Genomic DNA, 27,033 nt, shown 5'->3' with positions numbered 1-27,033 from the left:
TAATTAAGTAAATCATCGAATAAATAAATAAACGCCTGTCAGTGGTAGGTGCTCCAGAGTGGGGTAAGATGACAAAAACATCTTCTTCCCTGGGCCTTTCTATGTCTGGAACAGCTGAGCACAACCACTGATTTATTCCTTGAGAAGTGAGACATGAATTGTAATGCAGGCCTAGGACTCTGAGACAGTCAACAAGAGGCTGAGAGAGAGATTGGCTGACCCACAGCTACTGCCCTGAGACTGGGTAGTGGGGAGGCCAATAGAGGGAGATAAATGAAGTGCCATCTAATTAAGAAACAGGGCAATGGCTCATCCTAGAGCTGAGAAGGAAAGAGAGGCTACTTCTACCAGGTTCTCCATCCTGCAACACAAGGTATGTCCAATTATAATTTCCAAACAATTAAGAGCGTGACTATGTGTTAAAGATTATTAATTTAATAATGAGGGAGTTGGTAAAATGGTAAAGCTGGTTCAAAGAGCATTTTAAAAAATAAGGGACTCTTACATAATCCAGGAGAGAAGGGATTCTGAAATAAATTTGCCATTAGAGAGAAAATTGGAATATCATACATGACAATAAAATATAACTTTTAGGATTATCTATTTTAACAGAGAGAAATCTATGTTACATGTAACTTTATTGTATCTAATCCCTTAAAAGCAGATATATCCCCATATATAATTAATCTTTGAATAAGCCTGTGAAATAATATTCCAGTATGACATTGAAAGGACATGGTGCTCACTTTTCTGCCTTATTTCTAAGTTTTAAAAGATTTTTTCCTAGCAGTCCCCCTATTTTGATCATAAATAATCTGCAAAGATTATTCTCTATCACAAAAAAACTGATGGTCTTGAAAGGAGGTGTCAGCTGGGCTTCCTGGGTCAAGTAGGGGCCCAGAAAGCTGTGAAACTCACTCATTTTCTGCATCAGGACTTACTTCGGTCCTGGATGAATAATATTGAAGACATATGCTTAAAATATTCCTAACATCAGAATTTGTGCATGTGTTTTCTTCCCCAAGAAAGCTATAAACGGCGAAAATTTTGCTGTAAGCTTCCCTGTGTCCTCTCTCCCTCTCTCCCTTCCCCCTCCCCTGAGACTAAAAGGAATGTTAAAAGCCCATTTTTCTGTGACCAGCAGACCTTATCTATGCTCCCAATTCCAATTCCTTGTAAACACAATTTGTAAAATCCCATGAGATCCTGTCTCCTTTGCCGTGCTGCTGCAAGGTTAGAAAGTAGATAAAACTTAAGTTGCAATTCGGTTTTCCTCAAGATCTGAGACATGTTAATTGTCTTTGTTTCTCGCTCTGGTAACATCTTCCCGCCGAACATATTTCCAGCATTAAAGAGTTTAAAAGGTGATCAAAAAATCTAACACTGGCTACCCGCTCAGGACCCCTTCCACGCTGTGGAAGCTTTGTACTGTCACTCTGTTCGATAAAGCCTACAGCTTTTTTCTCTTGGTCCAATCCGTGTCTCTCTCTCACTATGAGCTGCCGCCACACTAAATCTGTGGCGTGGCTAAGGCAAGAACCTTTGGCATTACAGTCTCATGGTGTTTTAGCTTGATTATTTACAAAAGTGAAACAAGAGGTATTAATTAACCATAAAAGCCTCCATGAGCATATAGTACTAAGCAACTACTAAGACTAGATAATTTAACTTCTGTCTGGAAATTTCATTAAGGAATCTCAGGTAGAGCTTTTTAAAAGACTCAATTGTTCTATCTTCTAGCCTGTGGCTAAAAACCAGGCCCAAGAAACTCCACCACATTTCACATGCAGCACCTCTACATTTTTGTCATTCAGCTTTTAAAACTGTGTTGAGCTAATTAAGAAGTATGCATAAAGGAACTGGTTATTGCTAGCATCCCATTAAATCTTAGAAGATCTCAAAGGATGTCAGGTGCAAAATTTACAAGAGATAAACAACCCCATTAAAAAGTGGGCAAGGGACGTGAACAAACACTTTTCAAAAGAAGACATACATGTGGCCAACAAGCATATGACAAAAAGCTTAATATTAGTGATCATTAGAGAAATGCACATTAAAACCACAATGAGATATTATCTCACACCAGCCATAATGGCTATTATAAAAAAGTCAAAAAATAATGGATGCTGGTGAGGCTGTAGAGAAAAGGGAACACTTATGGACTGTTGGTGAGAGTGTAAATTTGTTCAACCATTGTGGAAAGCAGCATGGTGATTTCTCAAAGAGCTAAAAGCAGAACTACCATTCAACCCAGCAATCCCATTACTGGGTATATACCCAGAGGAATGTAATGCATTCTCCCATAAAGACGCATGCATGTGAACGTTCATTGCAACACTATTCACAATAGCAAAGATATGGAATCATCCTAAATCCATCAATGACAGATTGGATAAAGAAAATGTGATACATATACACCATGGAATACTATGCAGCCATAAAAATAAGATCATTGTCAGGCTTCTGAGCCCAAGCTAAGCCATCATATCCCCTGTGACCTGCACGTATACATCCAGATGGCCTGAAGTAACTGAAGAATCGCAAAAGAAATGAAAATGGCCTGTTCCTGCCTTAACTGATGACATTACCTTGTGAAATTCCTTCTCCTGGTTCAGAAGCTCCCCCACTGAGCACCTTGTGACCCCCGCCCCTGCCCGCCAGAGACCTACCCCCTTTGACTGTAATTTTCCACTACCTAACCAAATCTTATAAAACAGCCCCACCCCTATCTCCCTTCACTGACTCTCTTTTCGGACTCAGCCCGCCTGCAGCCAGGTGAAATAAACAGCCTTGTTGCTAACACAAAGCCTGTTTGCTGGTGTCTTCACACAGACACAAGTGAAAATCATGTCTTATATGGGAATGTGGATGGAGCTGGAGGCTATTATCCTTAGCAAACTAATGCAGGAACAGAAAACTGAATACCGCATGTTCTCACTTACAAGTAGGGGCTCAACGACGACAATTTATGAACACAAAGAAGAAAACAACAGACACCGAGGTCTACTTGAGAGTGGAGGGTGGGAAGAGGGAGAGGAGCAGAGAAGATAACTATTTTGTACTGCACTTAATACTTGGATGATGAAATAATCTGTTCAAGAAACCTCCATGACTTGAGTTTACCTATATAATAAACCTTCACATGTACCACCAAACCTAAACTAAAAGTTAAAAAAAAAGAATATTAGGTGTAAAAAGACATGTTGATTATTTTTCTAAATTATGCTTTGAGTTTGGAATGACAAAATCAAGAGTTATGAGAAGAGATTTAGGCACTTGATTAAAATAGAAACAATAGCTTGGTTACCTATTAATCAAAGAGACCATATGATATTTTAAATAAACATTGAAAAAGATGACACAACTATATGGAATCTTGGCTCTTTAGAATCAAAGGCATGATAAAGTCACACAACGAACAGAAAATTATTCTGGCGAGACTTTGAATCCTTGCTATCCAGACAGATAACACAGGTTGTAAAAAATAAACTTTTTCTTTCCCTCATAAAAGCAGAAATAAATACTCTAAGACAAATCTATCACTTTAACAGGGAGAAATCATATTCTAGGTTTTCATTAATGTCAGGCTCAGCAGTGAAGATTCTCAGGTTCCTCTCGCCCCCCTTTTTTAAACTTATGGATGAGCCCATCAACACTGCAAACTTTTCCAGAATTTGAGGACATTCCTTGGCTTCTTTCAGACTCATCATTTGTAAGTATTATAAATCAATTTCTAAAAACCCTCTACAACTTTCTATATTCAAGTTTTGTCTCCCATTATTCTTTTTCACATTTTGAACAACCAGACACTTTACTTAGGTTAAAACTACCTCTTTTATCCTTGCCATTTTCCTTTCCCATGATCTTGCAAATAGTTGAATTTGTTTGCCATAATGCCTGGTATAGTTTTTTGTTTATTTGTCTGTTTTTTGTTTGTTTTGTTGCTGTTGTTGTTGTTTTTAGGTGGAGTCTCACTCTATTGCCCAGGCTGGAGTGCAGTGGTGCAATCTCAGCTCACTGCAACCTCTGCCTCCCAGGTTCAAGTGATTCTCCTGCTTCAGCCTCCAGAGTAGCTGGGATTACAGGCTCACACCACCACACCCAGTTAATTTTTGCATTTTCAGTAGAGACGGGGTTTCACCATGTTGTCCAGGCTGATCTTGAATTCTGGGGCTCAAGTGATATGCCTGCCTCAGTCTCCCAAAGTGCTGGGATTACAGGCATGAGCCACCATGCCCAGCCCCTGGTATAGTCTTAACCATTTATATTCATTAAAACTTATAAACAAATTCTATTTTAAAAAGAGAACTTATAAGTAAGTATGTAATTAGAATTGTCTGTCACACACAAGCATTTAGGCAGACCCAAAAGCATAGAGGAACATATAATACAACCTCCTACTGCCATCCACATGCCTTTTACACCTTCTCCAAGTGGCAAAAAGAAACACTTCTACTAACAAGATCCAAAGATACAGTCACTCTATAATATATGCAAATAGGAAGCAAAAGTATACCCATTTAGATGTTAAGATGACACTCAGTAACTGAGATTTCTGTATTCTATTTTACTTAGAAATTATCCAGGTAGTCAAAGATTCTTCATTAATCATTATCCATTATCAATTTAATATTAGTCTATAGATTCAAAGTTTACTAAGGGTGTTAGAAATTATGTTCAAACAGACATACTACAAATATAATTGCTGTTAATAGAAAAGGTTTGTAAAAACACTAATTCAATTTATTTGAAAATTTTGTTTTCTCACAATCCTAAATATTATGTAGGGCTAATATTAGCTAATCTAATAAATGAATTAGTGTAAAAAGTTTAGGAAGTTCAGATTAACTAGTCTCTTCACATAAAAGAAAATATACCAAACCTTACTTTCAAAAAATCTTATATTTATACCCCACACTGATGAAACCACAGGAAATTACATGTAACTGTTGCTAATCCTAATTATTAAATCAACCTGATTTGGACATGGATTCATCTTGATTACTTGAATTTTGATTCTTATGAAAATGCCTCCTAGCTAGCACTTTCTGTAAGAAAGAATTTTTGTAGGTTAGCTCATTTAAAATATTAGTTTAGCTTCTTTATTTTTGGGGATGACATGGTTTGGCTCTGTATCGCCACCCAAATCTTATGTTTAATTGTAATTCCCTATGTTGGGGTGGAACTTAGTGGTAGATGATTGAATTATGGGGGTGGATTTCCCCCTGCTGTTCTCATGATAGTGAATTCTCACAAGATCTGGTAGTTTAAAATTGTGTAACACTTTCCCTTTTGCTCTCTCTCTCCTGTATGTGAAGATGTGCCTGCTTTCCCTTTACTTCCACCACAATTGCAAGTTTCCTGAAGCCTCCCAAGCCATGCCTCCAGTACAGCCTATGGAACCAATTAATATGAGTCAATTAAACCTCTTTTCTTTAAAAACTATCCAGTCTCGGATAGTTCTTTATAGAAATGTGAGAACAAACTAATACAGAAAATTGGTACCAGAGAAGTGGGGCATTGCTATAAAGATATGTGAAAATGTAAAAGCAACTTTGGAACTGTGTAATGGCAGAAGTTGAAACAGTTTGGAGGGTTCAGAAGAAGACAGGAAGATGAGGGAAAGTTTGGAACTTCCTAGAAACTTGTTGAATGATTTGACCAAAATGCTGATAGTGTTATGGACAGTGATGTCCAAGCTGAGGTGATCTCACATGGAGATGAGGAACTTATTGGGAACTGGAATAAAAGATCCCTCTTGCTACACTTTAGCAAAGAGACTGGCAGCATTGTTCCTCAGCTCTAGAGATCTGTGGAACTTTGAAATCGAGAAACATGATTTAGGGTATCTGGTGGAAGAAATTTCTAAGCAGAAAAGTGTTCAAGATATGGCCTGACTGCATCTAAAAGCTTATGCTCATTTGCATAAACAAAGAAATGACCTAAAACTAGACCTTATATTTAAAAAGGAAGCAGAGCATAAAAGTTTGGAAAACATGTAGTCAGATCATGCAATAGAAAAGAAAAACCCATTTTCTGGGGAAAAAAATTCAAAGTTACAGAAATTTGCATAAGTAAAGAAGAGCTGAATGTTAATAGCCAAAACAATGGAGAGAATGCCTTCAGGGCATTTCAGAGACCTTAGCAGGAGCCCTTCCCATCACAGGCCTGCAGGCCTAAAAGGGAAAAATGGTTTTGTGGGTCAGGCTCAGGGCCCTGCTGCTCTGTGCATCCTTGGGACAAGGCACCCTGCATCCCAATTGCCCCAGCTCCAGCCATGACTAAAATGGGTCAGAGTACAGCTGGGGTCATTGCTTCAGAGGATGCAAGCCCCAAGCCTTGCTGACTTCCAAGTGGTGTTGGGCCTGTGCATGTACAGAAGGCAAGAGTTGAGGTTTGGGGGAATCTGTCTAGATTTCAGAGGATGTTTGAAAATGCCTGAATGTCCAGGCAGAAGCCTGCTGAATGGATGGAGCCCTCATGGAGACCCTCCACTAGGGCAATGTGGAAGGGAAATGTGGGGCTGGAGCCCCCACAGAGAGTCCCCACTGGGGTACTGCCTAGTGGAGCTGTGAGAAGAGGGCCACTATCCTCCACCTCCCAGAATGGTAGGTCCTTTGACAGCTTGCACTGTGCTTATGGAAAAGCCAAAGGCACTCAGTGCCAGCCATGAGGGCTGTACCCTGCAGAGCCACAGAGGCAGAGCTGCCCAAGGCTTTGGGAGCCTACCCCTTGCATCAGTGTGGCCTGGATGTGAGACATGGAGTCAAAGGAGATTATTTTGGATCTTTAAGATTTAAGAATTGCCCTGCTGGGTTTGGGACTTGCATGGGGCCTGTAGCTTCCTTTGTTTTGGCCAATTTCTACCTTTTGGAATGAGAGAATTTACTCAATGCCTATACCCCCATTATATCATAGAAAAACAAACTTGTTTTTGATTTTAGAGGCTCACAGGGGGAAACAACTTGCCTTGTCTTAGATGAGAATTTGGACTTGAACTTTAGAGTTAATGCTGGAATGAGTTAAGATTTTGGAGGGCTGTTGGGAAGGTATGATTTTGTTTTGAAATGTGAGAAGAACATGAGATTTGGGGGGGGTCCAGGGGCAGAATATGGTTTGATTCTGTGTCCCCACCCAAATCACATGTCAAATTGTAATTCCCAATGTTAGGGGAGGAACCTGGTGTGAGTTGATTGGATCATGGGGGTGTATTTCTCCCTTGCTGTTCTCCTGACAGTGAGTGAGTTGTCACAAAATCTAGCTTTTGTTTGAAAGTGTGTAGTGCTTCCCTTTCACCATCTCTCCCCTGTCACTGTATGAAGATGTGTTTGGTTCCCCTTTACCTTCTGCCATGATTGTAAGTTTTCTGAGGGCTCCCAAGTCATGCCTCCTGTACAGCCTGTGGAACTGTGAATCGATTAAACCTCTCTTCTTTATAAACTACCCAGTCTCAGGTAGTGTTTCTATAGCAATGTGAGAATAAACTAGTATGGAGAATTCTGAGAATATTATATCTATGTAATTCCTTAAAATCCTATGAAACATTTAATTAATTTAAAAGACATTGTAATCTAATTTATTAATCTCCTTCAGGAGAAGGAAAATGTTTCACATTCACAGTGAGAAGTAAAGCTTTTCTTAATTACATATAAACCTACAGAGAGCTTGCAGTTTCAGTTCTGTAAACTAAGTCACAGGTCAAGAACAGATAGAAATATAAACATTCACTTATCCAGATCTCAAAGGATGTGCTTAGTTCCAAGAAGCACAAAATATTTTCTTAGTTACTTGAACTCACGAATGGTCAAACAAACAAACTGAAAAGACTAACAGAATTATCTTTCATTTCTCACCCAAGAGAGTATATCCCATCGTTCTAGTAAAGATCACCGAATGATCACACTATGCATCCAGAGTCCCATCACTGCAGTCACCAGTGGCAAATGACTATTGGCCATGCTTAAATCAGAACCAGGGCTAAATCTGTCCAAGGGCCAGAAATAAAAAAGGGAAACCTGATTAGAAGAGTAAGCAAGTGAAAGTGTGAGAGAAAGAGAGGAAAGACGAAAGTTTATTACCACTTGAGATCCATTGTAGGAGCCAAAATCACTTGTCGGAGCTGCAGCAGCCCAGGTTTGCTTCCCATGCCTCAGAGTTTAATGAAAACTGGCAGGTTAGTCCACTTGACAATCTCAGCAAAGCTTCAAAAACCAACAATTATTTCAATTCCCCAAAATTTAAAAACATGCAAATATAGAAACAACATGTATCCAAAACTTACTGATTCATCAATAAGGAAATAAGTAAGATGGTAAAGTTATTTAAAAGAGCATTTTGATCAAATAAACAATCTAATGCAACTTAAAGAACTAGAAAAGCAAGAGAAAACCAAACCAAAAATTAGTAGAAGAAAAAAATAATAAAGGTCAGAGCAGAAATAAATGAAATAGAAATGGAAAAACAATACAAAACATCAAAAAACAAAAAAGTTTTTTGGAGTTTAACAAAATTGACAAACCCTTAGCCAGACTGAGAGAAAAAGAGAAAATATTCAAATAAGTAAAATCAGAAATTAAAAAGGACATATTATGCAGAAATTCAAATCACTAGTGACTACTATGAGCAACTATATGCCAATAAATAGGAAAATTTAGAAAAAATGGACAAATTCCTAGATTCATACAACCTACCGAGATTGAACCAGAAAGAAATTCAAAACCTGAACAGACTGATAACAAGTAACAAGATTGAAGTCATAATAATAACAATAATAAAAATCTCCCAGTAAAGAAAAGCCTGGGACCTGATGGCTTCAACTGAATTCTACTAAACTGAATTCTACTAAATATTTAAATAAGAACGAATACCAATTAGTTCTTCTAATTCTACTATTTAAGGATGAACTAATATCAGTCCTACTCAAACTATTCCCCAAAATAGAGGAGGATGGAATACCTCCAAACTCATTCTATGAGGCCAGTATTACCCTGACATCAAAACCAGTCAAAGACACATCAAAAAAAGAAAAGTACAGGCCAATATCTCTGATCGATATTGATGCACAAATCCTCAACAAAATACTAGCAAGCTGAATTCAACAACACATTAGAAAGATTATTCATCATGACCAAGTAGGAGATGCAAGGATGGTTCAACATACACAAATCACTCAATGTGATATATCATATAAACAGAATGAAGGAGAAAAATCATATGATCATTTCATTGACACTGAAAAAGCATTTGATAAAATTCAACATCCCTTCATGATAAAAACTCTCAAAACCTGGGGATAGAAGGAACATACTTCAACATAATAAAAACAACAGACCCACGCTAATATACTGAATGGGGAAAAACTGAAAGCTTTTCCTCTAAGATAAGGAACACAACAAGGATGCCTGCTGTCACCACTGTTATTCAACATAGTGCTAGAAGTCTTAGCTAATCAGACTAGAGACATGCAAAGAATGAAACTAGACCCCTATCTCTCACCATATAAATAAATAGAGTCAAAATGGATTAAAGACTTAAATCTAAGACCTCAGATTATGAAACTACTATAAGAAAACATTGGAGAAAATCTCCAGGACATTGGTATGGGCAAAAATTTCTTGAGTATTACCCCACAAGTACAGGCAATCAAAGCAAAAATGGACAAATAGGATCACTTCAACTTAAAAAGTTTCTGCCCAGAAAAGGATGCAATCAACAAAGATAACAGACAACCCATAGAATGTGAGAAAATATTTGCAAACTGCTCATCTGACAAGTAATTAATAACTAGAATATATAAGAAGCTATAGGAAAATAAATCAAATAATCTGATCAAAGATGGGCAAAAGATTTGAATAGACATTTCTCAAAAGAAGATATTCAAATGGCAAACAGGCATATAAAAAGGGGCTTAACATTATCAATCATCAGAGAAATGCAAATCAAAACTATGATGAGATATCACCTCACCCCAGTTAAAATGGCTTATATCCAAAAGACAGGCAATAACAAATGCTGTAAAGGATGTGGGGAAAAGGGGACCCTTGTATACTGTTGGTAGGAATGTAAATTAGTACAACCACTATGGGGAACAATTTGCAGATGCCTCGACAAACTAAAAATTGAGCTACCATATAATCCAGCAACTCCACTGCTAGATATATACCCAAAATAAAAGAAATCAGTATATCAACAAGATATGTGGACTCCTATGTTTGCTGCAGCACTGTTTTCAATAGCTAAGATTTGGAAGCAATCTGAGTGTCCATCAACAGACGAATGGACAAAGAAAATGTGGTACATATACACAATGAAATACTATTCACCCATAAAAAATAATGAGATTCAGTCATTTGCAACAATATGAACAACATAGATGGAACTGGAGATCAATATATTAAGTGAAATAAGCCAGGCACAGAAAGACAAATATTGCATGTTCTCACTTATTTGTGGGATTTGAAAATCAAAACAATTGAGCTCATGGACATAGAGAGTAGGAGGATGTTTACCAGAGGCTGGAAAGGGCAGTAGGAAGGGGCGGGTAAGGTGAGGATCGTTAATGGGTACAAAAAAAATAGAAAAAATAAAAAAGACCTACTATTTGATAGCACAAATAGCAACTATCATTAATAATAACTGCACATTTTTTAATAACTTAAAAAGAGTAATTATGTTGTTTGCAACTCAATGAATAAATGTTTGAGTGGATGGATACCCCATTCACCATGATGTGCTTATTTCACATTGCATGCTTGTATCAAAACATTTCATGTACCCCATAAATATATATACCTACTAAGTACCCACAAAAATAAAAAATAAAAGTAGATTTTTTAAAAAGACCATGAAACTAAGAAAAATATCTCTTTAAAATATAGTAAGGATGAAAAATAAAACTTATCTTTTACACAAAAAATAAGTAAATAAAAGAGTATTATGAGGAACACGGACGGTGTTTACTATATTGTGGTAGGCTGAAAAACGATCCCCCAACACTGTTATCCCCAGAATCTGTGAGTATAATATCTTAAATGGCAAAAAAATTTTTAAAATTGATTTAGTCTAAGGATATTTATATAGGGAAATAATCCTGGATTATCTGAGTGTGCTCAGTTAAATCACAGAATAAAAATAGAAGAGGAAGGCAGATGGTAGGTCAGAATGATGCTATGTGAGAAGGACCTGCTGTTGCTGGCTTTGAAGTTAGAGGAAGGGGACCATGAGCCAAGAACGTGATGACCTCCACAAGCTGGGAATATCCCTCAACTTACACTTAGCAAGAATATGGATGGGGACCTCAGTCACACACCTGTAAGGAACTGAATTCTTCCAATAACTCAAATGAGCAGGAAACAGATTCTCTCCTGAGAGACCCTAAAAAGGAGCAAAGCATGCACAGACCTTGATTTTAGTCTGGCAAGACTTGTACCAAACTTCTGACATTCAGAAGTATAGAATAATAAATCTGAGTTGCTTTAAGCCACGACATTTGTGGGAATTTGCTATAGCAACAATAGAAAACTAATATACTAGAATGGAGATTTAATTTGTTAACATCCTACAGGACAATAAAACTGTGACCTTGAAACTTATCTTTTCTACCACACAGATACCTACATTATGCATTTGATATGGTTAGGTTTTTTGTCCCCACCCAAATCTCATCTTGAACTATAACCCACAGGTGGGGAGAGACAGACCTGATGGGAAGTGCTTGGATCATAGGGGCAGTTTCCCTGTTCTCATGATAGCAAGTGAATTCTCACGAGATCTGATGGTTTTATAAATGGCAGTTTTTCCTGCCCTCTCACATGATCTCTTTCACCTGCTTCACCTTCCACCATGATTGTAAGTTTCCCAAGGCCTCCCCAGCTACGTGGAACTGTGAGTCAATTAAACCTCTTTCCCTTGTAAATTACCCAGTCTTGGGTACTACCTTTACAGCAGTGTGAGAACAGACTAATAAAGCATTTAACATCAGAGTATGATTTCATAGTTAATAGTGAATATCAAAATAAACAGGTACATTATTCTGGATATTTAAATTATTGTTGAGTGAATCCATTAAACAATGTCCCAGTATGACATTGAAAGAACATGCTATTCATCTTTTTGCCTTCTTTCCAAGTTTAATTAATTTTTTTTCTGTGTGGTGAGACTAGGAGATCTCATTTCATTTTATAGACTATACGTTCCATGATGGCAAACACCATATTTTTTTCAACTGATTTCTTACTTGAGTCTAACACATTGCCTGACATATTGTGGGTGCTAAATAAATGTTGAATGGATAAACAAACCTCTGCAATCTCATGTCTGAATATTTCCTGCTGTGAAATTTATGATTCAACCTCACTGAATTCCTTCCATTCCTTAAATATCAATAAACCATGCTCTCTCTCACTGTGAGACTTTTGCACTTTCTTTTTTCTCTGCCTGAAACCCACATCCCCATTTTGCCTGGCTAATGAGCAATCAATGTTAGAGCTCAGCTCAGATGTCACTTCCTCTGGGAAGCAGTGTCTGGTCGCTCTCCCCTTCCCACACATCATTCTCTTTGCTCTCACAGTCTGTGTACTTACCCCTCCATAGCACTTAACATATTATATTTTTCTGTATGTTCTCTTCTTGATAGACTAATGCAGCAAACAATAATAGTGTTTTTGTTTGTTTGTTTTTAAGGCAGGGTCTCACTCTATTGCCCAGGCTGGAGTTTAGTGGTGCCATCATGGCTCACCACAGCCTCAACCTCCTCGGGCTCAGGTGATCCTCCCATCTCAGCCTCCCAAGTAGCTGGGCTCACAGACCTGTACCACCACACCAAGCTATTTATTTATTTTTTTGTATTTTTAGTAGAGAGAGCATTTCACCATTTTGCTCAGGCTGGTCTTCAAACCGCTGAGCAACCATAATAGTTTAATCATCAACCCTAGAGTCAGACTGCCTGGCTCTACAATTGACTAGCTGTATTAATTTAGGCCATTTAATCCATGACTCAATTTTTCATCTCTAAAGTAACAATATTAATGCAACTACTGCATAGGGCTGTTGTGAGGACTAAATGTTAAGGACTTAGGACAGAACCTGGTATACAGCTAGCTCACAGGAAGCTTTTGCTGTTTTGTAAGCTTCCTGAACTCAGAACCACCATCTTATTCACTCTTTTCCTTAGTTTCTGATACAGAAGGCCTGACATAGAGTTAGTGTTCAGTATCCTTTGGTGACTTGAAGAGAATTGTGATCCCCTAAAGAATATCCTTCTGTGGGACCATAATTGGATATAAAAAAGCAATGTCTTTACAGTGAGATAAGCTACCCAGAGAGGCTCAACTTCAAAGGCAAGAGGGATCCTCCAACTCACCCCCACTCCAAATATCTGAAAACCAAAGTATGGGTCCTGGTGCTCCCTGGAGGGGCCTGTTGACTCAAGCCTTCTGGGACATATACCTCATTACATTACAGATGCAAGAAGCCTATTCCCCAAAAGACTGTGGATTCTCAGTAACAGCAGACTCTTTCCATCCCTACCTCCCTAATACACATAAACGCATGTGCACACACATACACACCACTCTCTTCACCCCATCCCAAGCTTCCTGGATCAGGAAATTCTCCTGTGGTCTTTAGACCGATTATGCTGACCCTAGGAATCAGCCTTTATAATTCCAAGAGCTTGTTCAGGCCCAGGATGACTCTTGAAGGAAAATAAGAATTGCCTCTGGCTGAGGGAATGCAGTGCCATGCTTTCCCTCTTTCGTTATTGGGGTTCCTAGCTGAGTCATTACACCCTCTTTGGTGCAAAGATTGAGAGTTTTCCTCAGCCTTTCCACCCAGCAGGGTCCGGAAGCACCAGCCCATCCAGGAACAGCACAGAGCTGGCTGATGACTTCATCAAATTCACACTCCTGCAGGCATCTGCCTACAGTCCCCACAGAGTGAAAAGAGAACATAAATTATGTGAAAGGCACAGTCACTTTGCAGAAATTACCCTGAGCCAGCATGGAATTTGTACACGGATAGAAACTGTGAGATTTGGTATGAATTTTTAAAGGCCCAGTCTTATCACATACTGGACCTGTGTGGGCTGCATTCAAAAGAGCTGTGCAGGAGCCTCACTAATGATTGTCCACATCCTCCTAATTTCCATCTGTTATTGAATAAGGTTTTACATTGTTTGTGAATGTATGCTTTTATTTTCCCTATCACTAACGAGCAGAAAACACCAAATAAACATAAAATAAAACTAGAGAGTACATGCCTGAATTATTATTATTATTTTGCCGTTGACAAAAGCAAGCCAGAAGAGGTTACACAAAATGTGAAAGGCTATATAACACAATAGGCACAGAGATCAGACTCTTAGTTCCAGATTTCTAGGGACATTACAGCATATAATCCATACAACAATCTACCAGTTGGATGCTATTAACCTGCTAGCAAGGGAACACTTTTTTTTTGCCAATTAAACATTTATTTTTTACCTGAAAACTCCACAGCTAATAAAAGAGGTGGATGAATATTAGAATTTTTGCTTTTTTTTGGTTTGTTTGTCTTATTATTATACCTTAAGTTCTAGGGTACATGTGCACAACGTGCAGGTTTGTTTACATAGGTATACATGTGCCATGTTGGTTTGCTGCACCCATTAACTCATCATTTACATTAGGTATTTCTTCTAATGCTATCCCTCCCCCACCCCCTACCCCATGACAGGCCCCAGGGTGTGATGTTCCCCATCCTGTGTCCAGGTGTTCTCATTGTTCAATTCTCACCTATGAATGAGAACATGTGGTGTTTGGTTTTCTGTCCTTGCAATAGTTTGTTCAGAATTATGGTTTCCAGCTTCATCCATGTCCCCGCAAAGGACATGAACTCATCCTTGTTTATGGCTGCATAGTATTCCATGGTGTATATGTGCTATATTTCCTTAATCCAGTCTATCATTGATGGACATTTGGGTTGGTTCCAAGTCTTTGCTATTGTGAATAATGCCACAATAAACATATGTGTGCATGTATCTTTATAGTAGCATGATTTATAATCCTTTGGGTTTATACCCAGTAATGGGATCACTGGGTCAAATGGTATTTCTTGTTCTAGATCCTTGAGGAATTGCCACACTGTCTTCCACAGTGGTTTAACTGGTTTACATTCCCACCAACAGTGTAAAAGCCTTCCTATTTCCCCACATCCTCTCCAGCATCTGTTGTTTCCTGACTTTTTAGTGATCGCCATTCTAACTGGTCTAAGATGGCATCTCACTGTGGTTTTGATTTGCATTTCTCTGATGACCAGTGATGATGAGCATTTTTTCATGTGTCTGTTGGCTGCATAAATGTCTTCTTTTGAGAAGTGTCTGCGCATAGCCTTTGCCCACTTTTTGATGGGCTTCTTTGTTTTCTTCTTGTAAATTTGTATAAGTTCCTTGTAGATTCCAGGTATTAGCCCTTTGTCAGATGTGTAGATTGCAAAAATTTTCTCCCACTCTGTAGGTTGCCTGTTCACTCTGATGGTAGTTTCTTTTGCTGTGCAGAAGCTCCTTAGTTTAATTAGATCCCATTTGTCTATTTTGGCTTTTGTTGCCATTGCTTTTGGTGTTTTAGACATGAAGTCTTTGCCCATGCCTATGTCCTGAATGGTACTGCCTAGGTTTTCTTCTAGGGTTTTTATGGTTTTAGATCTAACATTTCAGTCTTTAATCCATCTTGAATTAATTTTTGTATAAGGTGTAAAGAAGGGGTCCAGTTTCAGCTTTCTACATATGGCTAGCCAGTTTTCCCAGCACCATTTATTAAATAGGGAATCCTTTCCCCATTTCTTGTTTTTGTCAGGTTTGTCAAAGATCAGATGGTTGTACATGTGTGGTATTATTTCTGAGTCCTCTGTTCTGTTCCATTGGTCTATATATCTGTTTTGGTACCAGTTCCATGCTGTTTTGGTTACTGTAGCCTTGTAGCATAGTTTGAAGTCAGGTAGTGTGATGCCTCCAGCTTTGTTCTTTTTGCTTAGGACTGTCTTGGCAATGCAGGCTCTTTTTTGGTTCCGTATGAACTTTAAAGTAGTTTTTCCCAATTCTGTGAAGAAAGTCATTGGTAGCTTGATGGGGATAGAACTGAATCTATAAATTACCTTGGGCAGTATGGCCATTTTCATGATATTGATTCTTCCTATCCATGAGCATGGAATGTTCTTCCATTTGTTTGTGTTCTCTTCTATTGCATCGAGCAGTGGTTTGTAGTTCTCCTTGAAGAGGTCCTTCACATCCCTTGTAAGTTGGATTCCTAGGTGTTTTATTCTCTTCATCTTGTGAATGGGAATTCACTCATGATTTGGCTCCCTGTTTGTCTGTTATTGGTGTATAAGAATGCTTGTGATTTTTGCACATTGATTTCATGTCCTGAGACTTTGCTGAAGTTGTTTATCAGCTTAAGGAGATTTTGGGCTGAGACGATGGGGTTTTCTAAATATACAACCGTGTCATCTGCAAACAGGTACAACTTGACTTCCTCTTTTCCTAATTGAATACCCTTTATTTCTTTCTATTGCCTGACTGCCCTGGCCAGAACTTCCAACACTGTGTTGAATAGGAGTGGTGAGAGAGGGCATCCCTGTCTTGTGCCAGTTTTCAAAGGGAATGCCTCCAGTTTTTGCCCATTCAGTATGTTATTGGCTGTGGGTTTGTCATAAATAGCTCTTATTATTTTGAGATACGTTCCATAAATACCTAGTTTATTGAGAGTTTTTAGCATGAAGCGCTGTTGAATTTTGTCAAAGGCCTTTTCTGCATCTATTGAGATAATCATGTGGTTTTTGTCATTGGTTCTGTTTATGTGATGGATTATGTTTATTGATTTGCATATGTTGAACCAGCCTTGCATCCCAGGGATGAAGCTGACTTGATCGTGGTGGATAAGCTTTTTGATGTGCTGCTGGATTTGGTTTGCCAGCATTTTATTAAGGATTTTTGCATTGATGTTCATCAGCGATATTGGTCTAAAATTCTCTTTTTTTATTGTTTCTCTGCCAGGCTTTGGTATCAGGATGCTGCTAGCCTCATAAAATGAGTCAGGGAGGATTCCCTCTTTTTCTATTGATTGGAATAGTTTCAGAAGGAATGGTATCTGCTCCTCTTTATACCTCTGGTAGAATTCAGCTGTGAATCTGTCTGGTCCTGGACTTTTTTTGGTTGGTAGGCTATTAATTATTGCCTCAATTTTAGAGCCTGTTATTGGTCTATTCAGAGATCCAACTGCTTCCTTTTTTGGTCTTGGGAGGGTGTATGTGTCCAGGAATTTATCCATTTTTTCTAGTTTATTTGCGTAGAGGTGTTTACGGTATTCTCTGATGGTAGTTTGTATTTCTGTGGGAAGCACTCTCTTGAAAGGAATAAGACTAGATTCTGAGAGTAAACATTTGATGAAAAAATATAGTTCAAATCCTGCACACCTGGGTGACTTAGAAAATGTTAACTATAAATAAAGGCATTCAAAATACATAGCAGTATTGGCAAAGGGAGTCCCAAATGCCATGCTCAGACTAATTGCCTTTCTCTCTTCTCTCTAGGACAGCAGTTGGTTGACATTTAAAGGGCCACTGTCCCAGAAGGCAGCTTGCCTGGGCCCATGGCAATGCCAGAAATCACAAGACCAAGCTGAAAAAGCACAAAGAATTTTCCTTTGGTTCCAGGAACCTCTTGGCTTGAATAGGAAATAGCCCTCTTAGTGACACTACACTGCAATTTCAAATAATAGGTTTTTTATCATCCCTTTGAGAAATATCGCCTTGGGTTCATCTCAGAAAAAAATACAAAGTAGAATTTTTTTCAAACTTAATCCCCTTGGGTTCCTCTCAGAAAAAAATAGAAAGTAGAATTCTTTCCAACTTAATCCCCTCTTTGTATTTGTCTCCTCTGCATCTCTCCAAAGTACATGGGTAGGAGAGGGAAACAGTGCTGTAGAAAATGGGACAAGACCGCACCCTAATAAAACAAGAATATGTGGTTTGCCAGAGGTCTCCTTTCCCAGGCTCAAGCCTCAAGTTTCTAATTGTCCCTACATTACTCCCACAAATGCCTTGCTGGGAGAGTCTTGTATGCTAGATCTCTGCCATCTTCCCATCCTTTCTACCTTCCTCCTAACCTTCACTCTTGAGAAAGACTCATCCTGGCTTCTGTGTCCATAGAACCTTGAAGCAGCTTTCTGGTGAGGAGGTGAGCTACTTTCTGCAAAACTGCTAGTAGCTGCTATTGATTAATGTATTCTTCCAACCAGGTAATGTATTCCTGTTCCAACAGGAGTCTCCTTGAGACATATCTGAAAGTGACATGGTAACCAGAAGGAAGATTTTTGGAGGGTTCTTGAACTAGCTGTACATAGGGAACTGCCAACAATAACTTTCTGTGACACTTGTTAAATTGTGATTCTGCCCCTCACTGCTTGACTTAGTCCTCTTGACAAGGGCCAGGAGGAGACAACAGGTCTCAAAGAACAGTGTACATCAAAGCCTGGCTTGCCAGCAATGCCTGACCCTGCCAGAGAAGGCAGGGAAGCCCCCACAGAGCCTCTTAGAAACCTCAACTCTCTCAGCTTCTTGTCCCAGAGCATCACTGGCAGGTAGAGACCAAGCATATTCACATCCACATGTATGTCTTTTTTTGCTTTTATTCATTTTAGTTTATAACAACTATTTATTTACGACCTGGTTCTGTGGGCTGTTAAATTGTTTTATTGTCAAATAATAGCTGTATACATTTGTGGGGTGTTAAAACGATGTTTTAATGTATATATACAATCAGTGTGATTAAATCAAGCGAATTAACACATCCATCACCTTGCTTACCTATCTTTTTTATGGTGAGACATTTGAAATTTACTCTCTTAGTTGTTTTGAAATATACAATGCAGTATTATTGACTATAGTCACCCTGGTGTACAATATATCTCAAAATCTATCCCTACTGTCTCTCTGAAACTTTGTACCCTTTGATTAACAACTCCCATTCCCCTCTCAATGAAACATTGTACCCTTTCATCAGCAACTCCTCATTCCCTCCCTCCCAGCCCACTCTCAGACTCTTTCTACTCTCTATTTCTATGAGTTCAACTTTGTTAGATTTTTACATATAAGTGAGATCATGCAGTATTTGTCTTTCTGTGCCTGGTTTATTTTACTTAGCATAATGTCCTTCAGATTCATCCGTGTTGTTGTAAGTGACAGGATTTCTCCCTTTTGAAGGCTGGATAATTTTCTATTGTGTATGTATTTCACATTTCCTTTATACACACATCCATTGATGGATACCTAAGTTGTTTCATGTTTTAGCTATTGTGAATAATGCTGCAATAAACATGCAGAGTACAGATATTCTGTTGACATATTGACTTCAGTTTCTTTATATATTCAGAAGTGGGATTACTAGGTCATACAGTAGTTCCATTTTTAATTTTTTGAGGAACCTCCATGTTAGTTTCCATAATTGATGTATAAATCACATTCTCACCAACAGGGTATGAGTTTTCTTTTTCTGCATCCACTCCAACATTTGTTATTTTTCTTCTTCTTGCTAAAAGCCACATTAACAGATGTGAGGTGATATCTCATTGTGGTTTTCACTTGAATTTCCCTAATGATTAGTGATGCTGAGCATTCTTTAATGTACCTGTTGGCCATTTGTGTGTCTTCCTTTGAGAAATGTCTGCTCAAGTCCTTTGCCCATTATATCATTCTTTTGTTGTGAGAAATTAATATCTGAGATTGGGTAAGTTATAAAGAAAATAGGTTTAATTGGCTCACAGTTTGAAGGCTATACAGAAAGCATAGCCCTGGCATCTCCTCAGCTTCTGGAGTGGCCTCAGGGAGCTTTTACTCATGGCAGAAGTCTACTCGGGAGCAGGCATAAAGCATGGTGAAAGCAGGAGCAAGAGAGAGAGGGGAGGTGCCACACTTTACATCAACCGGATCTTGTGAGAACCCATGGTTGTGATGACAGCACTAAGCACGAGTGATCTGCCCCTGTGACCCAAACATCTCCCACCAGGCCTCACATCCAACATTGGGGATTAGATTTTAACATGAGATTTGGGTGGGGACAAATATCCAAACTATTACACCCATTTTTAAATCAAGTTTTTGTTTCTTTGCTATTGAGTTGTTAGAGTTGCTTCTATGTCTTGGATATTAACTCCTTGTCAGATGTATGGTTTGCAAATATTTTCTCCCGTTCTATGAGTTGTCTCTTCACTTTGTTAGTAGTGTCCTTTGTTGTGCAGAGGCTTTTTAGTTTAATATAACCCCATTTATTTATTTTTGCTTTTGTTTCCTGTGCTTTCAGGGTTACGTCCAAAAATATCATTGCTTAGATCAGTGTTTGGGAGATTTTCCCCTGTTTTCTTCTAGCATTTTTACAGTTTGGGGTCTTATTTTTAAGACTTTAATCCATTTTGAGTTGATTTTTTAATTGTGTAAGATAAGGATTCAATTAAGCCCTGAATTCTTTAATTCTGAAAGGGTTATGTGAAGTAACTTTAATCCCACTAGGAAGGTTGGAAGACAAACTTATCAAAAATAACTGTGGATCCAATAAATTCTTAAAAATATAAATACAAGAACAAACGTAAATTTTGACATTAAAAACAAAAGGTGGGAGAAAGGGAGTCAAAGTATAGAGTTTTGTATGCAATTAAAAGCAATTATTGTCAGCTTAAAGTAATCCGTTTTAAGGATAACATGTTTTATGTAAGCCTGATGGTAACCACAAAGCAAAAACCTATAGTACTTGCACAAAATATAAAATAAAAGCTTTCAAAGTGTACCCCCACAGAAAATCATCAAACTACAAAGGAAATCAGTAAAAGATGAAGAAAGAAACAAGGGACCTACCAAACGATCAATAATTACGTTGAATGTAGATGAATTAAATCATCCAATAAAAAGAGTGGCTCAATGGATGAAAAAAAAAAAAAAAAAAAAACAAGAAAAAACTTGCTTTACTAGTAAGGACCCACATAGGCTGAAAGTAAAGGAATGCATAAAGATATTCCATGCAAATAGACATTAAAAGGAGCAAGTGTAGCTATGCTTATATCAGACAAAATACACTTTAAGTCAAAAACTATAAAAAGAGACAAACATCATTACATAATAATAAAGAATATGCAAATGTATATTTGTAACATTGCAAATATATATGCCCCCAACATTGGAGCACCTAAATTCGTAAAGCAATTATTAAATAATCTGAAGGGAGGGACAGAATGAGTTACTATTATAGTATGGTGCGTCAATACCCTACTTTGGACAATGGGCATATTATCTAGACAGAAAGTTAATAAAGAAACATTGGTCTTGAATTATACTTTAGACCAAATGGATCTGACAGATATATACAGCACATTCCATCCAACAACAAAACACACACTCTTCTGAAGTACACATGGAACATCTTCCAAGGTAGATCATATTTTAGGCCACAAAACAAATCTCAACACATGTAAGAGGAATGAGGTCATATCACGTATCATTTCAGATCTCAATGGCATAAAACTGTAAATCAATAACAGGAGAAACCTTGAAAAATACAGAAATATGTGGCACATATTTCTGTTACAGTTTCAGTACACAGATCTTTTACCTCCTTGATTAAATTTAGACCTAAGTATTTAATTTTTTTGGTTGCTATTGTAAGTGGGATTACTTACTTAATTTGCTATTCAGATAGCTTGTTATTAGTATAAGGAAATGTTCCTCATTTTTGTATGTTGATTTTGTAACCTGAAACTTTACAGAATTTATCAGTTTTAACAGTTTTTTGGTGACGCATTTATGGTTTTCTATACAAAAGATCATGTCATCAGCAAATAGACTTGCATTTCCCTAGTGATTAGTGATGCTGAGCACACTAATAGGTCACAGAATAAATAAAAAAGGAAATAAAAAATAACTTGAGACAAACACAAATGAAAGCACAACATATTAAAACTTAGGAAAATTTATAGCAACAAATACCTATATATAGAAAAAAAATCACAATCTACTGTTACACCTCAATAAATTAGTAAAAGAACAAACTAAGCCCAAAGTTAGCAGAAGAAAGGACATAACAAAGATCAGAGTAGAAATAACTGAGAGACTAGAAAAACAATAGAAACATTGATAAAACTGAAAGTTGGTTTTTTAAAAAGGTTAAAAAAGAAAAGACAAACCCTTAGCGAGACCAAGTAGGAAAAAAAGAGTAACTACTCAAATAAATAACATCACAAATGAAAGAAGAGACCTTACAACTGATACCACCAAAATACAACAGATAATAAGAGACTAATATGAACAAGTATATGCCAACAAATTGTAAAACCAAGAAGAAATGGGTAAATTCCTAGATACATACAACCTACCAAGAATGAAGAATGAAGACATAGAAAATCTGATTTGACCAATCATGAGTAAGGGATTGAATCAGTTGTTAAAAAAAAATCTCTCACCAAAGAAAAGCCGAGAATCAGACAGCTTCACTACTGATTCTTCCCAACACTTAAAGAAGAACTAATACAAATTCTTCACGAATCCTTCCCAAAAAATCATGGTAGGAAGAATACTTCTGAACTTGTTTTTACAAGGCTAGCATTACCTTTTTACCAAGGCCAGACAAGGACACTACAAGAAAAGAAAATTACAAGCCAATATCCCTGGTGAACACAGATGTAATAACCCTCAATAAAATATTAGCAAACCTAATTAAAGAGCACATCGAAAGAATAATTTACCATGAACAAGTAGGATTTATCCCTGGGATGCAACGATGCTTCAATATATGCAAATCAATAAATGAAATATACCACATTAATGAAATGAAGGATAAACGTTATATGATCATCTCAACAGATACATAAAAACTATTTGACAAAATTCAACACTCTTTCATGATTAAGAAAAAACTCTCAACAGATTAGGTATACGGGGAATTATCTGAACAAAACAAAGCCCATACATGACAAACCCGTAGCTAACATCATTCTCGATGAAAATTTGAAAGCTGTTCATCTACGATCAGGGACAAGACAAGGATGCCACTCTCACCACTTCTTTTCAACATAGTATTGGATATTCTAGCCAGAGCAATTAAGCATGAGAAAGAAATAAGAGACATCCTAATAGAAAGGGAAGAAGCAAAATTATCTCTATTTGCTGATGACATGATCTTATGTATAGAAAACCATAAATGCTTCACTAAAAAACTGTTAAAACTGATAAATTCTGTAAAGTTTCAGATTACAAAATCAACATACAAAAATGAGGAACATTTCCTTATACTAATAACAAGCTATCTGAATATCAAATTAAGTAAGTAATCCCACTTACAATAGCAACCAAAAAAATTAATACTTAGGTCTAAATTTAATCAAGGAGGTAAAAGATCTGTGTACTGAAACTGTAAAACACTGATGAAAGAAATTGAAGAAAATATAAATAAATGGGAAGATATCGTATGTTCATGAATTGGAAGAATTAATGTTGTGAAAATGCCTGTACTACCCAAAACAATCTACAGATTCAATGTAATTCCTGTCGAAATTCCAATGTCATTTTTTAAGAAATGGCCAAACAATCCTTAAATTCATGTGGAGCCACAGAAGACCCCAACAAATGTCTAATATCCAGAATCTATAAGGAACTTAAATAAATCAACAAGCAATAAACAAACAGCCTGATTTAAAGATGGGCAAAGGACACGAACAGACACTTCTCAAAAGAAGACATACACGTGGCCAACAAGCATATTTCAAAAATGCTCAGTATCACTAATCATTAGGGAAACGCAAATCTAAACCACAATTAGATGCCACCTCACACTAGTCAGAATAACTATTATTAATAAAATCAATAAATAGCACGTGCTGGTGAGGTTGTGGAGAAAAGGGAATGTTTATATATTACTGGTGGGAATGTAAATTAGTTCAGTCATTAGTTTCAGTCATTAGTAAATTAATTCAGGGGAAAACAGTCTAGAGATTTCTGAGAGAACTTAGAATTATAATTTGACACAGCAATCCCATTAGTGGGTACATATCCAAAGGAATATAAGTCATTCTGTCATAAAGAGACACACACACACGTTCATCACAGCACTAGTCACAATACCAAAGACATGGAATCAATCTAAATGCCCATCAATAATGGATTGGATAAAGAAAATGTGGTGCATATACACCACAGAATACTATGCAGCCATAAAAATGAAATCACGTTCTTGGCAGCAACATGGATGAAGCTGGAGGTCACTATCTTAAGTGAATTAATACAGAAACATAAAACCAAATACTACATGTTATCACTTGCAAGTGGGAGCTAAACATTGAGTATACGTGGACACAAAGAGGCCTACTTGAGGGTGGAGGGTAGAAGGAGGGTGAGGATTGAAAAACTACCAATTGGGTATTATGCTGATTACCTGAGTGACAAAATCATCTGTCTACAAAGCCCCCACTATACGTAATTTATCCATGTAACAAACATGCACATTTATTCCTTGAACCTAAAATAAAAGTTGGAAAGAAAACCAACCAAACGAACAAAAGTTACTTCCCAAGCTTATGCCACATTCTTTTTATATCTCCTTAATGAGGTCAAATTGTTGTCTTGGGAGGAGGGTTTTAAATGTTGGAAAATAGCCCAAGGTCATTACAAGTTTCGCCTGATGGCTGAGTACCTTGAACTCTACTGTCTCACCACTCTGCTTGCTCTTCTGCACAATGATGGGATGATAGCAAGAATAAATTTCTTGTATAATTTGTAAAATGACCCCGAAGGCCATCTTCAGAGAAGAGAGTTACTGAATGGCTTGTTTAGAGCAACCAAAGCACCTGTGGAACAGGTGCACAGTCTTCCAGCATGACTACTTAGAAATCAATAACACTCACTAGGCCATATAGGTCTGGACAATATTCATTTACGAGATACAATCAATGTCTCTCTATCACTGAAAACCAAGTAGTATTTTGCATTGTTACCACCTCTAAAAGCTGAAAAATAGAAACAATTTCCATAAGCTCCAGGACATTCCAGAAAACCCTTTTCTTTTGCCTCCTACCACATGTATGAGAGACAGTAAGAGAGTATGAGAGAACACGGGTTCACATGCATATGAAGGAGAGAAACATAGTGGATTTTTGTTAGGGGGATATAATTTCCAATCAGCCAGGCCCTTTTCACTCAATAATTTCCTACACTACAGAGAAGTTAGGTGTTGGATCACTTCCCTCTATGCTTTTTAGACCAGAAGTGTAAATTCTAGCAATGTGTTAATTTATTATCAAATGTGGCTATAAATCCCCCAATAATTTGTAGCACACACACACACACACACACACACACAGAGAGAGATCAAATTTGTAGGAAAAAATCATGTTTTGGAGTCGCATAGGCCAGAGCAGTGATTTTTAGAAGCCAAATGCCAAGAGAATAGAGATGTTGAATACTATAGCCCCTTTGTTCCTAATTAAGCACAAATAAATGTATTTGAATTATTTGATTAGATCTATTAGATTTTATTTTGCATGTAACTAGGATACAGCCAGACCTGGGAGTACTCACTCACCACTAAATTGTCTCCTGATTAGATGGTTGAGTGTTGTTGGTTGGCATTTGGTTCAGTTAGAAACCTCCCTTTCTGAGTGCCAATCTGAACTGGCCACCTTGCAACAAAAAGAAACTGTGGTGTGTTGGCCATGGGCTGGTTCATACCTTGTTGAGGCTGAGGATGTGTGGTTTGATGGAAATCTGAATGCTGGAGCTCCCCATCAGTCTTCCCACATGTGAATGCCTGCAGTGTCTCCTATCTACTATGAGGACAGAACTCATAATCAAGAGCCTTTGGGAAAGCTTGGATTGATGGGCATGTGTCCCATGCCCTGAAAAAAAGTATGCTTCCCAAAGCCAGCACTGGTGCCCCTTAGCACCCCTCCACGAAAACTTAGGTCCACACCAGAGCTGAAATCCCTCTTCATTTCTCTCAAGTATGCTATGCTAAGACTAATTTCTGTCTTAGTTCATTTTGTGCAGGTATAACAAAATAACTGAGACTGGGTAATTTATAAAGAACAACCATTTATTTTCTCACAGTTCTGGAGGCTGAGAAGTTCAAGATCAAGGATTCAGGAGGTTTGGTTGTCCGGTGAGGGCTGGTCTCTGCTTCCAAGATGGCACTTTGATGCTGTGTCCTCCAGAGGAGAGAAATGCTGTATTCTCACCTGGTGGATGGCACAAGGCCCAACTGTCACTGAGAAGGGGAAGACCCAGGAAGAAAGGTCAAAAGTCAAGCAAATTGCCTCACTATCCTCTCAAGTCCTCTAGAGCCTCAGGATACCCTGTGGACCCTGGAAGTTTTCCCCCACCTTACTCAGGTCATTTCTTTCTCCTAGACCTTCTAAACTTTGAGGAAACTAAGAGACCTGGCCCTAAGCATAGATGGAACAGGATGGTGTAAATGTGCAACACAAACCAGCAAGACACAGGTACTCTCCTCTACCTTCCCTGCAGAGCAAACAGTGTTGACAACAGTGAGGATGATGATAATGATGACAACTGCACTGTTTTGGAGAGCAAATACCAAGGGCCAGCTATTTTACAGATATCCTTATGTTACTATCCAAAGAAACTTTATAAAGAGACAATGGAAGATCACAGCTTTGAACTAGATGACCTATGTCTTTATTTGATTTTCCTGCCCTTCCTTCAGAATTATTTTTGTCTTTCTCTACCTTCCACAAGTTGAATGCCTACCTCATGCTCCTAGGGCTCCTCTCTATCAGAAAATTTGGTCCCCAGTGGTACTATGGGTTACCCATGGCTGTCTCCCTTGCTTAGGCTGTGAGCTATAAGAGGCTGACTTTGTCTCTATAAACCCAACCCAATCTAGTACCAAGGACAGAGTATGCCCTTAGCAAATAGGTGTCAGATGGATGGATGGATGGAAAAAAATCTACATACAACTTGGCTTGGATTAAACAGATATTGAATGTCTCCTATGTGTCAGGCTCAGTG

The 27,033-nt window shown here is 37.9% G+C and overlaps 1 long non-coding RNA gene across 1 annotated transcript; it reads left to right on the top strand.

Annotated features, from left to right (window-relative positions):
• The first annotated feature begins 298 nt into the window (after positions 1 to 298).
• LOC134737156 (uncharacterized) lies at positions 299 to 26,675 on the top strand. The gene is made up of 4 exons (XR_010121801.1): positions 299 to 373; positions 17,027 to 17,188; positions 17,563 to 18,640; positions 26,113 to 26,675. It is a non-coding gene; the product is annotated as an uncharacterized lncRNA (long non-coding RNA).
• The last annotated feature ends 358 nt before the right edge of the window (positions 26,676 to 27,033 follow it).

Source organism: Symphalangus syndactylus, chromosome 7 (genome assembly GCF_028878055.3).
Source record: "Symphalangus syndactylus isolate Jambi chromosome 7, NHGRI_mSymSyn1-v2.1_pri, whole genome shotgun sequence".
Lineage (NCBI taxonomy): Eukaryota > Metazoa > Chordata > Mammalia > Primates > Hylobatidae > Symphalangus > Symphalangus syndactylus.
This window is presented reverse-complemented; position numbering and strand designations above follow the sequence as displayed.